This window comes from Diospyros lotus, chromosome 5, assembly GCF_014633365.1.
Source record: "Diospyros lotus cultivar Yz01 chromosome 5, ASM1463336v1, whole genome shotgun sequence".
NCBI lineage: Eukaryota > Viridiplantae > Streptophyta > Magnoliopsida > Ericales > Ebenaceae > Diospyros > Diospyros lotus.
In genome coordinates this window covers 15,237,646-15,253,305 of record NC_068342.1, presented here as the reverse complement: position 1 = coordinate 15,253,305, position 15,660 = coordinate 15,237,646, and the positions used below count along the sequence as shown (strand labels likewise).

Genomic DNA, 15,660 nt, shown 5'->3' with positions numbered 1-15,660 from the left:
AAAATATGCATTCTTCAACACTTCTTTATTAGAGACTGCTCATTTGGCTCTAGGCTACAAAAATTATGACCCTTCAACCGGCCTTAACTTCTACATGATGCAAAAGAGGCAAAATGGAGTAATGCCAGCAGGGCTTGACATCCACGCCAACGGATGCAGATTATGACTATCATTTGAAATCCATGAATCACATTTTGTAGTTTGACCTTTGACTTGTTTCTTTCTTGGCAGAAGTACTAACAACTAAATACAAATCAGAGAAGTGTAGGAAGGTTGCAGGTATGCTTGTAAATATTGGGCAGATTATGGGTACTTTCCTAAGGCAATTCCTACAAATATGGGTCCTTGAAACACTTTCCATGCATCAATCATTCAAAGTCCAAAACGAGTAGGAGAGAGGGAAAGGACAAGAATAGAGAGAAATGAAGAATTTTTGCTCAAAAGCATCTTTTCTCCTGCTAGCTTTTCTCTTAATTACAGCTAGTTTGCATGTTGAAGGCCAAAGCTGTAAGCCAAGCGGGAGAATAAGGGGAAAGAAGCCACCTCCAGACCAATGCAACCAGGAGAATGACTCGGACTGCTGCATTGAAGGCCATATGTACACCACATACTAGTGTTCCCCAGCAGTTTCAAGCCACACCAAGGCCAAGCTCACCCTTAACAGCTTTGAGAAAGATGGAGATGGTGGCGGCCCAAGTGAGTGCGATGGCAACTACCACTCCGATAAGCCTGCCAATTGTGGCATTGTCAACCGGGTGGTACAAAGGCGGCAGCAGGTGCTTAAACAACATCACCATCAGTGCCAATGGACGGAGCGTGGTAGCCATGGTGGTGGATGAGTGTGACTCTACCAAGGGATGTGACGAGGATCATGATTATCAACCCCCATGCCCTAACAATATTGTTGATGCTTCTAAAGCTGTGTGGAAGGCCTTGAGAATTCCTGAAGATAACTGGGGTGACTTGGATATAACATGGTCTGATGAATAGTTTCAGAATATCTACTTGCAACATAAATCATGTATAATAAATCATACGTGTATTGACTGTGTTCTTTTTTGTTGTTTTGTATTCTAAAGGTCTATGGAATGAATCGGTGGACTGTTTGTTGTATTATGCATAATTATGTTTAGGAAATCTTCGAAAATTCCCTAATGAAACTATTTTTATGGTTGAATTCTGAACACGATTAAAAGTATAGTGATGTACTGTCAACCTAAATTCCCTAATGAAACTATTTTTATGGTTGAATTCTGAACACGATTAAAAGTATAGTGATGTACTGTCAACCTAACAAGAACTCTACAACTATATTTTTTGGGTGTGATGGTAAGGTTGAGACTAATATAATGCATTGGAAGCATGTGCTATAGGACAAAAAAAGGCAAAAAGAGGATCAAGTGACAGATATGGTGCCCTTAGCTTACTTGATAGAGACCCTAATGTGCATAAAACCAGGCGGGATCTAAAGAGTTATGAGCTAAATCATAAAATGCACTGTTGGTGTTCTTTATGGAGAAAGAAGAAAAGGGATGAAGCTAATTTTTATTGAGTATTCAATCACTTATTTATATAGCTTATTTAAACAAAAAAAATATAAAAAAGGCAGCTAAATCTACTGCACGTTACATAATAGAAAATTCCTAAAAAATAGCTGAAGACTAGATCAAGTATAACACAACTTTGATAACTTTAATTCCATATCAGCATTAAATCCTAACTTATTTGACTATTTTAGCAGTATCATAAGTCATTATTCAACACTGCTGCCTTGACTTTGAGGTTGCAAATGCAAAGCATTTTAATTTTGGCATATCTTGGATATAACATATGGGCATTTTATGATTTATAGTTATGAGGCATATGTATGGTTATGAGTTTTGGGGCATAAGCATTTTTTGGGGCATAGGGATGGATATGATTTTTTTTTTTTTTTGTTGAGTAGAGTTAAAATAACTCCTGCTTCTCATGTTGGTCAGCAGCAACTCTAGCTTCTCCTTCTTGTTGTTGTGATCTGCACACAATTGTGATGTGAGCTAATTGACCACATTTGTTGCACTTTACATCGGGCCTCCACCAACACTTGTGTTGTGGATGATTGGTTTTTTTGCAATATGGGCAAGGTGGATAATTTCCAATATTGTTGTTTCTAGTATTTGCAAGTTTCTTGTTGTGATTCCAAACCTTTTTTTCACTGGTGGGCCTTGTTTGTGCCTGCAAAGCTCATTTGACGGCTTCTCCTATCCTCACAAGCTTTTTTGTTTTTGAGCCTGTAAAGCATTAAGTAACTCTGCCAAGGAAATGCTTGACAGATCTTTTGCATTTTCTAGAGAAAAGATAGTGGTTTCATACCTCTCTGGAAGTGTAACAAGTATTTTTTCAATGATTCTTTGATCAGGAAAATTCTTATCTAACAACCTCACTTTGTTAGCAAGGCTAAGCAACATGTCAGTATACTCCTTCACAGTTTCTGACTCCTTCATTCTTTGCAATTAAAAAACTCTTTGATCAAGTTTAACACTTGCATATTCTTCATTCGTTCATTGCCTTGGTATTCTTCTTTGAGACGATCCCAAATGGCTTTTGCTGAAGGCAGGTTCATAATTTTTGTGAAAATATTGGAGAAACTATAGCATACAAGTAGGCCATGGCTTTAGCCTTCCTTGTCTTCCTCTCCTTGTGAATCTTTATTTGGTTTACAGTTGGATTGGTCGGCAAATCAGCGACTACATAATCTTCCATATTTGCAGATTGTTTGCTTGAATTTGAGTGTTTGTGAATATGTTTTTTTCTTTGGGTTTCTCTCAACTTATAGGTCCCTCAAGAAAAAAGCTCTGATATCACTCTGTTGGTATTCTTTATGGAGAAAGAAGAAAAGGATGGAGCTAATTTTTATTGAGTATTCAATCACTTATTTATATAGCTTATTTAAACATAAAAAACATAATAAAAGCAGTCAAATCTGTTACACGTTACAGAACATAAAATTTCTAAAAAATAGCTGGAAGACTAGATCAAGACTAACACAACTTTGACAACTTTAATTCCATGTCAGCATTAAATCCTAACCTATTTAACTATTTCAGCAGCATCATAAGTTATTGTTCAACAATTTCAGATGAACAACACTAGAACACTATTTTATGTGTCCTGAATAAATTCTTGATTAAATACCCTTTATCCTCCCTTTGGAATTAATTCCCTCTCTCTCACTCTCACTCTCTCTCTCCAAATCCTAGTTTCAATACAGTGTTAAAGGTTTGTGTTTGTGTTTTTTCCCCTCAGGATTGGACTGCTGAGGCCATAAAAGGCAACAAGCAGTCGGCCAAATCTAGAAGATCAATCTGCGCACAGGTAAATTTTATACAATTTAGATCAGTCCACAACGGAAACATTCTCTTTGCAAAAGGAGGCTGCGTAAGAAAAACGACCCTTCCCTAGCGCTACTCTCTTTGTCTACTGATTATTGATACTGAAATTTTAGCATGCAACTGTCCAACCTTGTATGCTACGCTGCGTTTTTATATATGATTGATTCGTAAGAATCGTGGTATGATTCCAACACTATTGGCCCACTAGAGACAAGACAGGCAGTGCAAATTTCTCAAGTTGCAGTTGCATTGGGCAACAGTCGCCTTTTAAAGGTAAGCTCTCCTCCTTAGAATAAAGGTAAGGGTGATGCTGTAAACTAGAATTTATAAGTTGAAAACACAATGAGAATGAAGTCTTCACATTTCTGGTTTCGAATGGTTGAATTTGTATGCAAGCAACCCTTGTATTGGCTGAATATTCTTACCATCTATCGCTTGCATGCATTTCAACCTGTCGCATATGCTTCTATATCTATGATTCTCTACTTATTTGTTACAACTCTCACAAGATAAATACTGCTTAACCCCTTAAGAAATGCTTTTTTTTTTTTTTTTTGACGGAAAAGATGGAGAAATATTTTCATGTTTGTGGTAGTGATTACCATGTTTACTTGCGTTGTCTCCTAGAGAAAGATTTGTTGCTTCATTCAGTGGTCAGGAATGGAGATTAGGAAAAGATAGCATTTATAAGTTAGAACTTTTGAGCTCAATAAGTGTAACATCTTTGGCTTTGAAAATAATTAATTTATGAATTTTAAGGTGATTTATTAAGTTATGTGCGGTTTTGAAAAAATTAATGAAAAATAGTAAGACATTGACAAGCGTCTTGAGACGAGATTTATGACGCTGAAAGAAATTAAAATGGGAACAATTTTCGATACAATTGTGATGTAGCCTGAAAAACTGAATGATCGTAAGAGACTTATGAAAAGTCAACGGAACTTTGAGGAGACTCCGATTTTATGTAAGATCAACTCTGAAGTGGTTTAGGGATGAACCAAAGGTCCTGTGTGAACACTGGCGCAAAAACGTATTTATCGAGTAAGTCTTGAATTATTAATTTTGAATTTTAAGTATTTCGATGAGAATTAATTAAATATTTGAGGGTATAATTATAATTAGAGAAAATACCCAAGCAAGATGATAAAGAAATTTGGGAATTAAACGAATAATTTTCTAAGGATATCATATTACATAATATATTATATAGTTATAATATAATATAATATCTAATTATATATGTATATGTGTGGCCAAAGTCTTTGGGTGCCCGTGTGCATATGAAATTTCATAGGCTATGTGAAGTGATGCCGAAGTAAAATGTATGTATAAATATGGGTGAATAGGGGCAATTAAGGAGGAAAATGAAGAAACAAAGAGGGAGTGGAAGGAGAAATGAAAGAGAGAAAGAAAGAGATGAGTGGTCGGGCAGACAACAACCAAGGTGGTCGGTTGCAACAGATGCGATGTCAGCCATGGAAGCAGCTGCGAGGAATAGTGGTGCAATGATGGCTGGGCACGGTTGGATGTGGCTTGGAATGGCCGAATTCGGCCATGGCAATAGTAGCTTCAAGTTGCTGTGCAGCGGCGGCCATGGCGGTGATGGCAGCGCGACAGTAAGCGAGCACGACAGTGGGCTCCTGCAGGGGCGTGTGGACGTGGTCTAGTGAGGCTGGTGGAGTAGTGGCTGGCATGTGGTGGTTGTGTGCGCAGTGCACTGTGCGTGCGTGAAGTAGGGAGGAAGAAGGAAGAAGAAGGAAGAAAAGAAAGTAAAGAAAAAAAAAAAAAGAAAAGAAAAGAAAAAGGAAAAAGGAAAAAGGAAAAAGAAAAAGAAAAAGAAAAAGAAAAAGAAAAGAAAATAGAAAAAAATGGAGGAAAAATGGAAAAAAAAAGGAAAAACTTTTGAAAAATTTCAAAAAATTTTGAAAATTTATTTGGGGTTAGAAGAGTATGCTGAAGCTAAAAAATTATCAGGGCACGTATTTTGAGATAAGAGTTTAATATATTTTGTGTGTAAATTATTTTTAGCATGGCTTGTATAAGATGTTAAGGGAGTGACTAGTCATGGGGCGATAGATTTCTGATCGTGAGAGTCTTAAGACGGGGTCATAGAGGGAACCACTAGGGGCTACTTAGAGCTTGAGATAGGTGCGATGGACATGCACACTGCACTTTATTTTTATTTATAATGTTATGCTCATTAATTTACTGCATTGCATATTGCCTTTACTGAGTTCTAGGACTCACCCCTTTATTCCCACTAACCCAACAGATGGTTTGGGGTTTAAGAAAGGGAAAACAATGTTGGTGGAAGAGTCGCTGGTTAACAGTGATTGTAGACAGTGAGGATGTGGGTCATATTTATGTCATTTTTGTAATATATATATATATATATGTGTGTGTGTGTGCGCGTGCGCGCGCTTTGTGTTTGACTACAGAATACAACTACGACTTAAATAAAATCTGATTAAAATCAAATTAAGGTTCATGGCATGAGTAACTCAGTGTGTGCGTTTTGTTGGGAATGTGAATCGGTCAGTTGCAATCAGGACTATAAAATATGCTTGACTATTGGAGTATTTTATTAAGCATGTTGGTACTTATTTTGATTTTTTTTGCAAAAATTGGATTTAAATTTTAAAAAGCCTAATCAAGCACGAGAAACAGGTAAATTTTATTTGCCTATGTATTTTAAACCCAAGTTCTTGATAGTCAAAGGCAACAAAGCTTGAAACTCATTCAGAGCGTCCATATTATTTTAATACTTGATGTTGGTAGGGTATAACCGTCCTTCGAGATAGGCCAGGATTGTAACTGTGGGTTATGGTGACACCCGGTAGTGGGGGCTGGGGCGCCACAATAAGGGTGAAGGCATAAATGCATCTTTGTACTTTACTACAAAAGTATTGTGGCACGCTGAACTTCAAAAAACTTTCCATTAGACACCTGTACTTTAAAAAAGTGAAACTATTAAACCCCTTAGAAAAGTAGGTGAAAACATGCGCTATTGAGCGCATGAAACATGGCTATTGGATCGAGTGAAGGTGTAAATAGAACGTGTTGGTAATCACTAGCGCGTGTTTTCACTTATTTTTTTGAGGTGTTTAATAGTTTCACCTTTTTAAAGTACAGGTGTTTAATGGGATATTTTTTGAACTACAAGTGTTTAGTAGGACGTTTTGAAAATTTAGGGTGCCACAATACTTTTTTGATAAATTAGAATGGTGTATTTATGTCTTCACCCGCTCAATAATATGCAAACTACCAATGCAAAATTCATGGCATAGTTCTTTCTGAACAATGAAATGTTTACACATATTTATTATGTAATCCAAATGCAAGAATCACTCAAGTAAATGCAGAAACCTTCACTAGACATACAAGCTGCAATGTGTTATTCATTGATTTATCTATATGGCGGGTAAGGATGAGAACATGTAGAGTTTATTTATTTTTTTAATCCTTGTTCGTTGTGGCTAAATGATTTGTTGCTATACGAGGATTGTGATAGGTGTCGTGTCTTCAATTGGAAGGGAAATTTGTAGTGTCCCTTTTTTTCTAAAAAGAGATGGTCAAAGGTCCTTAATCTTAAATCAACTAATGATCACAACAGACAAAATATAGTTCTTCTTTATTTCAGACTGGGATTATGACTTCTTTGGCTGCATAGCTCATGACCCTTAAGTTGGCCTTGGCCTTAGCTTCCACAAAATGGAAAACATATCAAAATACATTAATCTCAGCAGGGCTTGACAACTATGCTGATGGATGCAGACTATCACTATCATTTGGAAACCATAGTCCTAATGAGACAAGTATAGGAAGGTTGCAGGTATGTGATAGGCCATCGGTGCAACTGACCTACCAGAGACGCAACAATCATCAAGTATTGAGGGTAGAATAGTGATTTGACATGTGTTAGTGTAACAATTAACATGTGCATGAGAGGTAGAATAGTAATACAGTATGTTGGTGTAACAACTAGCATGTGCACAACCAATTCTGTTATAGGGAGCATGAGAGAGGGTAGGAAGAACATATAAATAGGCAAAGAATGAGAGAGAAGGTAGGTTATAATTGAGTGTAACAAAGGAGAGTCTGGGCCTTTCAAATGCCCATTTTCTTTTGTTAATTACTTGTTGTCTCGGATTGAAACTCAAACAGTGTGTCCCTTTTACATTTTCAAAAATTCTATCTGTTGAGCCAACTTATTCATATTAATTAAATTTTGATGATTAACAAAAATATTTTCATGATATAAATGTATTTCTTTCTCATATAAAAAAAATAAATTTATTTTGAATTAAATGTAGGTATAAAAAGTAAATTTATTTTGAATTAAAGGTGGATTGTCTTTAAACATGTTTTTTTCTTTTAATAATTTATGTCTCAAAAGTCTATATTTGAATTTTCAAATATTGATTTCTCATGCAAAAAGTAAATTTATTTTGAATTAAAGGTGATACATGTTTTTTTATTGTTTGAAAAAGTCTAAACATTTTTTGAATTTCAAACTTCATATTAATCATTTCTTAATGGCTAAAATGTTTATAAATACCTCTAAACTTATTTTTTGAGTATCTATTACACATATTGCATATCCAAAGCTCTCAAACTAATTTCCAAACATTTCAAGGCTCTCAAAAATTCATTGTTCATCTATCAAAGAGACACAAGGCAAAAGGAAAAAAAGAGATCGCAAAACCGAATCCGATCTTCTCCATTCAAACTAAGGTCATCGTTTATTTATTTATTTAAATATTATTGCCTTGTATAATTTGTTCTTAATTGCTTATTTGTGTCAAAGTGTGGATAAATTATTTGTAACATTTAGATTACTATTGTGGCTTGTATAGGTTTCCTAGATATGTTAAAATCTAGGTAAATCTAGTATCCAAGGTAACCTAAGGAGAAAATCTTGGTGTAGTGGTTGCTTAGAACCCATTGTAATCTAGGTATGCATCTAGTTTCCAAGGTAAGGTAGTGTGGAAATCTTGGTGAAATTATTTTAGTGGAACCCCAAAGGTGATTAGACATTGGGAGAGTGGACTAGGTGTATGTGAAGACACCTGTTGTGCCATCGAAATTGAGAAAAAAATAAAATAAAAAAATATGAAGGCTGGCCGCAAGGGCCAACCCCACCAGCGAAAGCTCGCGGCAAGATAGCCACGAGCTGGCCACAAGGGCCCACCTCGTGGCACCATGCCGCAAGGCGCAGCCTAGCGGCTGCTAGCCGCGAGCTGCCTCGCGGCACTCTGCCGCGAGGCACAGTTGCCTCGCAGCAACATTTGCCGCAAGGCACAAGTTGCCTCGCGGCAGCCCTTGCCATGAGGCCCAGCTACCTCATGGCAGCTTCGTAATAATAACCCCCCTATTTTCTATTAAATCCAACCCATTTAGTAATCGCCACGTGTCGACTCCAGACACCCTTGAGAACCGTGCCCTATAAATACCCAGCTACGGGACATTAATGGGGATCTCCAACTTCGGTAAATCTTATCACTTTGAATACACTTTGACTATTTTTTCGTGAATATTCATCGAGATTCGGGACTGACTTTGGCATTGGAGGGCCTTCGCGGGGAAGATTCCCGCGAGCCTTCTAACCTATTTTCTCAGCATTGACAGGGCCGAATCCTTGTGGCAAAGCTCGTGGCGAAGCTAGTGGCGAACCTCGTGGCGAAGCTAGCGGCAAAGCTTGTGGCGAAGCTTGCGGCAAAGCTTGTCGCGAAGCTAGCGGCGAAGTCTTGTGGCGAACTTAGTGGCAAAGCTAGTGGCAAGACCTTGTGGCAAAGTTAGTGGCAAGACCTTGTGGCGAAGCTAGCGGCAAAGCTTGTGGTGAAGCTAGTGGCGAAGCTTGTGGCAAAGCTAGCGGCAAAGCTGGTGGCGAAGCTAGCGACGAAGCTTGTGGCGAAGCTAGTGGCAAGACCTTGTGGCAAAGCTAGTGGCAAGACCTTGTGGCGAAGCTAGCGGCAAAGCTTGTGGCGAAGCTAGCGGCGAAGCTTGTGAAAGAAAAGAAAGATCGCTACGGGGCAAGCAGCGTAGTTCAAAATTTTGAACTTTACCCCGATCCCGGCGATTGGATCAACGTCGAAATTAAATCATTCACAAACAAGTAAATAAATCTAACCTTTAGATTACCGAGTCGTTCGCGGATTCGATCCGTCCAAACGTCCGGCCTCTAACTCGTGATACGCGGCACGCGTCCGTTGGCAAGGAGAGCGGAATAGGAGTGCTAGCTCCTTCTCCTTTGCGCGGCTTGTGTATGGACGATAAAAGAACGCCCACGTTTCAAATTGATGCAAAAAAAAAACGAGAAGAGTGAACGGCAATACGTTTTTCAACTCTTGAAAAACGACACCAAAAATCGCTACAATCATGGGCAACCTATAAAAGGATATTTATAGTGAAATATCCTAGGGTTTCTAAAACCCTAATGGATTGGGCTAGCCCATTAATTCTAATTTAATTAGAATCTTAAGTGGGCTTATTCTAGTCCAACTAGAAATATAATTAAATGGCCCAATCCTTTTACAGGTTAAATAAAATATTATGGCTCAAATCTAATTCAAACCCAAATATATTTTATTTAATACTTAGCCCAAATCTAATTTGGTCCAAATATAATATTTAATATTTGGCCCAAATCTAATTTAGTCCAAATACAATATTTATTTTAATATTTGACCCAAATCCAATTTAGTCCAAATATAATATTTAATTTAATATTTGGCCCAAATCTAATTTAGTCCAAATATTAACTTAAGCCCAAAAATATTTTATTTCCTATTTGCCACTCCAACAAATAGAAAATTATTAAATTAGAAACTCTTTCCTAATTTAATCAATTGCCATTTTAGGAAACTCTTTCCATTATGACGACTCCTCGTCATATCGACGTCATTACGTCTAGTTGTTCTTTTCCCGTGAGAACCTACGACGGCATAACTTCTTACCGAAGTGTCCCACTTAACCATACGTCCACTTTCCTAGTTTAAGCCAGGGACCGTGCCTATTGCGTATGACTCATTAGGCTTCCGAATATGTTGGCAATGTGTCGGTACAAACACATAAGACAAGATTGGCCTCTAGCAATGCATCATGCCTACCCAATTATTCAGAAGGATTCATAATCCGCAAATAACCTTTCACGAGCATGGTTACCGTGTAATTCGATCCTCTCGTCAATGTATCTTATGTGATCTCAAGTATGGCGATGTGTTGCTTGATAACGATCACATGAGTTTTCTTCGGTCTTCTGGATATCTTCACTTAATAGAAAGTAAATCAATAACTCCTTATTGATCTCTTTTACCATGACCATGGATTTAAAGTGAATATCCATCGAAGGCGCCTTAGATACATCATCCTCTATCAAGGGATAGACGAGTCCCATCTTGGTTATGCACCCATCTCCATAAGCCTCACGAGATGCCCAACGATCGCCCACGTGCAGCCTTTATTTAGGCCCATTGAAACGATGTCAAAGCATATCGGTCTTTTTATGAGATGACCATGACAACCTCAGGTCCAAGGATTAGTTACACCCATCTCGTATAAGAATTCCATCAACATATAACCAAAATGGATTCTCATGGCGAGTCATGTCTAGTGACACGTTCTCCAACATTGGTCACCTATGTACTTGTCTAGGCATCCCCATGCCTATGGGTGTGAGACCCCCATTGCTATCACATAGCAAAAACATAGCACCTACAAGTCTTACCGCAATTGTCAATGTCCATTCTTGACATTGCTATGACTTAGGACGTTTAATGATGTCTAGAAACTGTGATGCATCATCTCACATCTTTATAGATTATTCACAGTATACATCATATGGACTTCTATCTAGTTTCATTCGGTTATTACAATAATAACAAGAAACTAATAGAATGACTTCTTGTGAATTTGAACAACTCCTTATTCAAATAATAACATGATTACAATTGTCAGTGTACAACATGCCCAATCTTATTGGGTCTAGAGCACCTACACTAACAGCTTGTGGCGAAGCTATCGGCAAAGCTTGTGGCGAAGCTAGCGGCGAAGCTTGTGGCGAAGCCTAGTGGCAAGACCTTGTGGTGAACCTAGCGGCAAAGCTCGTGGCGAACCTCGTGGCGAAGCTAGCGGCAAAGCTTGTAGCGAAACTAACGGCGAAGCTTGTGGCGAACCTTGTGGCGAAGCTAGCGGCAAAGCTTGTGGTGAAGCTAGCGGCGAAACTTGTGGCGAAGCCTTGTGGTGAACCTTGTGGCGAAGCTAGTGGCGAGAGTTAGTGGCGAGACCTCGTGGCGAAAGCTAGTGACGAGAGCTAGTGGCGAGAACTAGCGGCAAATCCTTGCGGTGAGCATCCTAACGGCAATCTCCCTTGAAGCAACATCTCTTATGGCAACCTAACTTCACCCGACACCGAGCTCGAGTGGACCCCACATCACAAAATTTTAATTGTTGTATTTTGACAACAACAATTTGGCGCCGTCTGTGAGAAACTGCAACAAAAAGCCAATTTCAACATAAAATGCCGAGAGGGACAAGATCAGCCAGTCGGGTGAGCCCGCCTGACCCCACCCGAAGGAGCGCTCATACCAGGATGGGAGCCACGAAAAGCTCCCACCAGGCGAACTCTACAGTACCAGAATTTTCAGTAGATCACCCTAACAACGAAGTGCGTTCCGGGAACTTTCCTGTGCTCGAATGCAACCATATCGCCGGACTGGGGGGCATGGAGCGTTCAGAGCAAGAAGAAGCACACGTAGATGGATACGCTACAGGGCGAGGGGAATAAGTCCCACATACAGCGCCCGCTAACCAGGAACAACACTCATTTGGACAGTCTTCAATTCCAAATAGAAACCTCGTGGGAACTTCAAGAATAGCTCCACCCACAGTCTTACTCTCAGATTATGAACTATTGCGGAAGAACTTTGAGGAGCTGAAGCAGCAGAATAATGAGCTCAGGGTGAACAATGAGGAGAATATGAGAAGACTACAGGAGGTCACTGCTTTGTTACGTGAACTAAGGCTGGACATTCGTATTCTCCACATGGGACAAATCGATACAGGGGTAGAACATCGGAGATTCCAGGACAACCCTTCAAGAACCCCTCGGCAGGGGACAAGAATCAGAACTCCAGGGCTGAATAGTCAAGTTCCGGAAGTAACGGACTCGAGAAGGAAAAATTGCAGGAGGGCGAGAAAAGCTCCCAAGTATAGAGAGACAGTAGAAAACACCTACTCGGGAGTGCCTCAAGACCCATCTATTTGCCAGAATAAAAAGAAGCAAGAAACACTCAGCGTATCTGACATTAAACGCCTCATAGAAGAGGTGCTAGAACAGAAGCAGGTAATGATGATACCAAAGGTAACTCCCTCGAAAGGATTCCCTCTATCTAAGAAACTCCAGAGGCGACCGATGCAACCAGGGTTTGAACTACCACAACTCTCGGTATACTCAGGAAGGGAGGACCCCGAAAAACACATACAACATTTTGTCGCAGTGGCCGTGTTACATGGATAGAATGAGGTCACTAGGTGCAGGGCTTTCCCACTCTCCCTGGTAGACAAGCTCAACAGTGATTTACTGAATTACTAGCAGGACGTATACGATCATTCGAACAGTTGAAGAAAGAATTTTTAGATGCATTCTCCGACTATCTCCCAAAGAAGAAGAGTGCAATATATCTAATGAGTTTACAGCAGAAGTTGGATGAATCCCTAAAGCAATACATCGAGCGGTTTAGAGTTGCGACACAGGAAGTAAGGGATCTCCCAATCGGATTGGCAGCGTCAGCCCTGCTAAACGGAACTACTTACGCCCCGCTTAGAAGATCCTTAGCCTTCTCCGAGCCAAATTCGGTGACTGAGTTGTTCGACTGAGCAGAACAGTTTGTCACCCAAATAGAAATTTTGGACTCAGGGGAAGGTAATAGAAAAGAAAGGGAAACCCAGCCTGAAGTGCGAAGGACCTTACAAAATCCAGAAGATGGTAGACACCAACAGGTACACACTACCGACACCACAAAGCAAGGCGATAGGAAAAGCTCGGAACACCGTGCACCTCGAAAGGTACTTCCCGGCTTTAGCCCCAAGGGAAAGGACGAAGCATGAGACATAGAGTCAAGCCTATTGTCAGAAGCGTTCCTCGACCCAGTTAGAGGCCGGAATTATCTTTGAATTTTCCATTGTAATGACATCCCCCGATAAATAAAAGAATATATCCCATGTATTCCCGTGGAGTAAGCAAAACTATAAGCCGAACCACGTAAAATCTACAGGAGCCCAGATTATTTGTATGTGTCTTGCAGGTATGGCAGCTCAAGCATAGCTCGCTTCCAATAGGTTAAGTCGCCTAGCTGCAATCTGGTGCCGATGACCACGGGATGGCCCGGGATTACCAGAACATCCGACGCCTATGCCCGCAGACTCACCCGGATCCCTCGTTTGAGTTCAGTGCTATGCCTTTTTGGCTAAACCCGACTCCTTGGTTGATCTGGCGCCTAGGTCTCCCAGCAAACTCGGATGTTTGGTAGGAATCCCGTGCTGGACCACTGGCCAAACCCAGATTCCTTGAGGTAGACTGGCCCTAGGAAGGCGGAAAAGAAGTGATCACCTGATAGCTCCAGTATAAGATCGCTCCCGAAGGTCAAGTCGTCTAGTGGCAATCTGGTGCCGATGACCACGAGTTGGCCCGGGATCACTAGAACATCCGATCCCTATGCCCGCAGACTCACCCGGATCCCTCGTTTGAGTTCGGTGCTATGCCTTTTTGGCTAAACCTGACTCTTTGGTTGATCTGGCGCCTAGGTCTCCCGGCAAACTCGGATGTTTGGTAGGAATCCCGTGCTGGACCACTGGCCTAACCCAGATTCCCTGAGGTAGACTGGCCCAAGGAAGGCATGAAAAGACAACAACCCTGTGACAACTCTATCATGACCCCGCTTATCAGAGTTGAGACATCCAGGTGGAATCTGGTGCTTATGACCACGAGTTGGCCCGGGATCACCAGAACATCCGATGCCTATGCCCGCAGACTCACCCGGATCCCTCGTTTGAGTTCGGTGCTATGCCTTTTTGGCTAAACCCGACTCCTTGGTTGATCTGGCGCCTAGGTCTCCCGGCAAACTCGGATGTCTGGTAGGAATCCCGTGCTGAACCACTGGCTAAACCCAGATTCCCTGAAATAGGCTAACCCTGAAAGACGGACATGGAGAACACAATAGCCAGAGCGTTATGACCTATCATGGTATCATCGGACGCTCCGGAGATTGTGCCCGTGGGCTCGTCGGGATCCATTGACTGAGTTCGGTGCTATGCTCCCGAGCTAGACCCGACTCCTTAGCTGATCCGACGCCTAGACCTCTCGGCAAGCTCGGACACCCGACAAGAATTCCACAGTGAAGTCTATCTATCAAGGGCATGGTTGCCTAGAGATAATTTGGTACTCCAGCCCCTGGTTGAAATTAGATCTTCGGGCATCTCGGAACCTTTGATTGAATTCAGGTGCCAGGCCCGGCTTTTTGACTGATATTCTACTATTCAATTCTGTCTAAAGACAAAACAGAAGAGTGGGGGGCAATTGTTGTGCCATCGAAATTGAGAAAAAAAATAAAATAAAAATAATAAATAAAAAAAGATGAAGGCTGGCCGCAAGGGCCAACCCCACCAGTGAAAGCTCGCGGTAAGATAGCCGCGAGCTGGCCACAAGGGCCCACCTCGCGGCACCATGCCGCAAGGCGCAGCTTAGCGGCTGCTAGCCGCGAGGCTCGCGGCCGTGTGGCCCGTGAAAAGCAACCTCACGGCTGCTAGCCGCGAGAAGGAGGCTCGCGGCGTGCAGCCGCGAGCTGCCTCGCGGCACTCTGCTGCGAGGCACAGTTGCCTCGCGGCAACATTTGCCTGCAAGGCACAAGTTGCCTAGTGGCAGCCCTTGCCATGAGGCCTAGCTGCCTCATGGCAGCTTCGTAATAATAACCCCCCTATTTTCTGTTAAATCCAACCTATTTAGTAATCGCCACGTGTCGGCTCCAGACACCCTTGAGAACCGTGCCCTATAAATACCTAGCTATAGGACATTAATGGGGATCTCCAACTTCGGTAAATCTTATCACTTTGAATACACTTTGACTATTTTTTTCGTGAATATTCATCGGGATTCGGGACTGACTTTGGCATCGGAGGGCCTTCGCGGGGAAGATTCCCGCGAGCCTTCTAACCTATTTTCTCAGCACTAACAGGGCCAAATCCTTGTGGCGAACCTAGCGGCGAAGCTTGTGGCAAAGCTCGTGGCGAAGCT

General features: G+C 41.2%; 1 pseudogene; it reads left to right on the top strand.

Moving 5' to 3' along the window:
- The first annotated feature begins 4 nt into the window (after positions 1-4).
- Positions 5-1,146, top strand: LOC127802717 (kiwellin-1-like; annotated as a pseudogene).
- Positions 1,147-15,660: the final 14,514 nt, after the last annotated feature.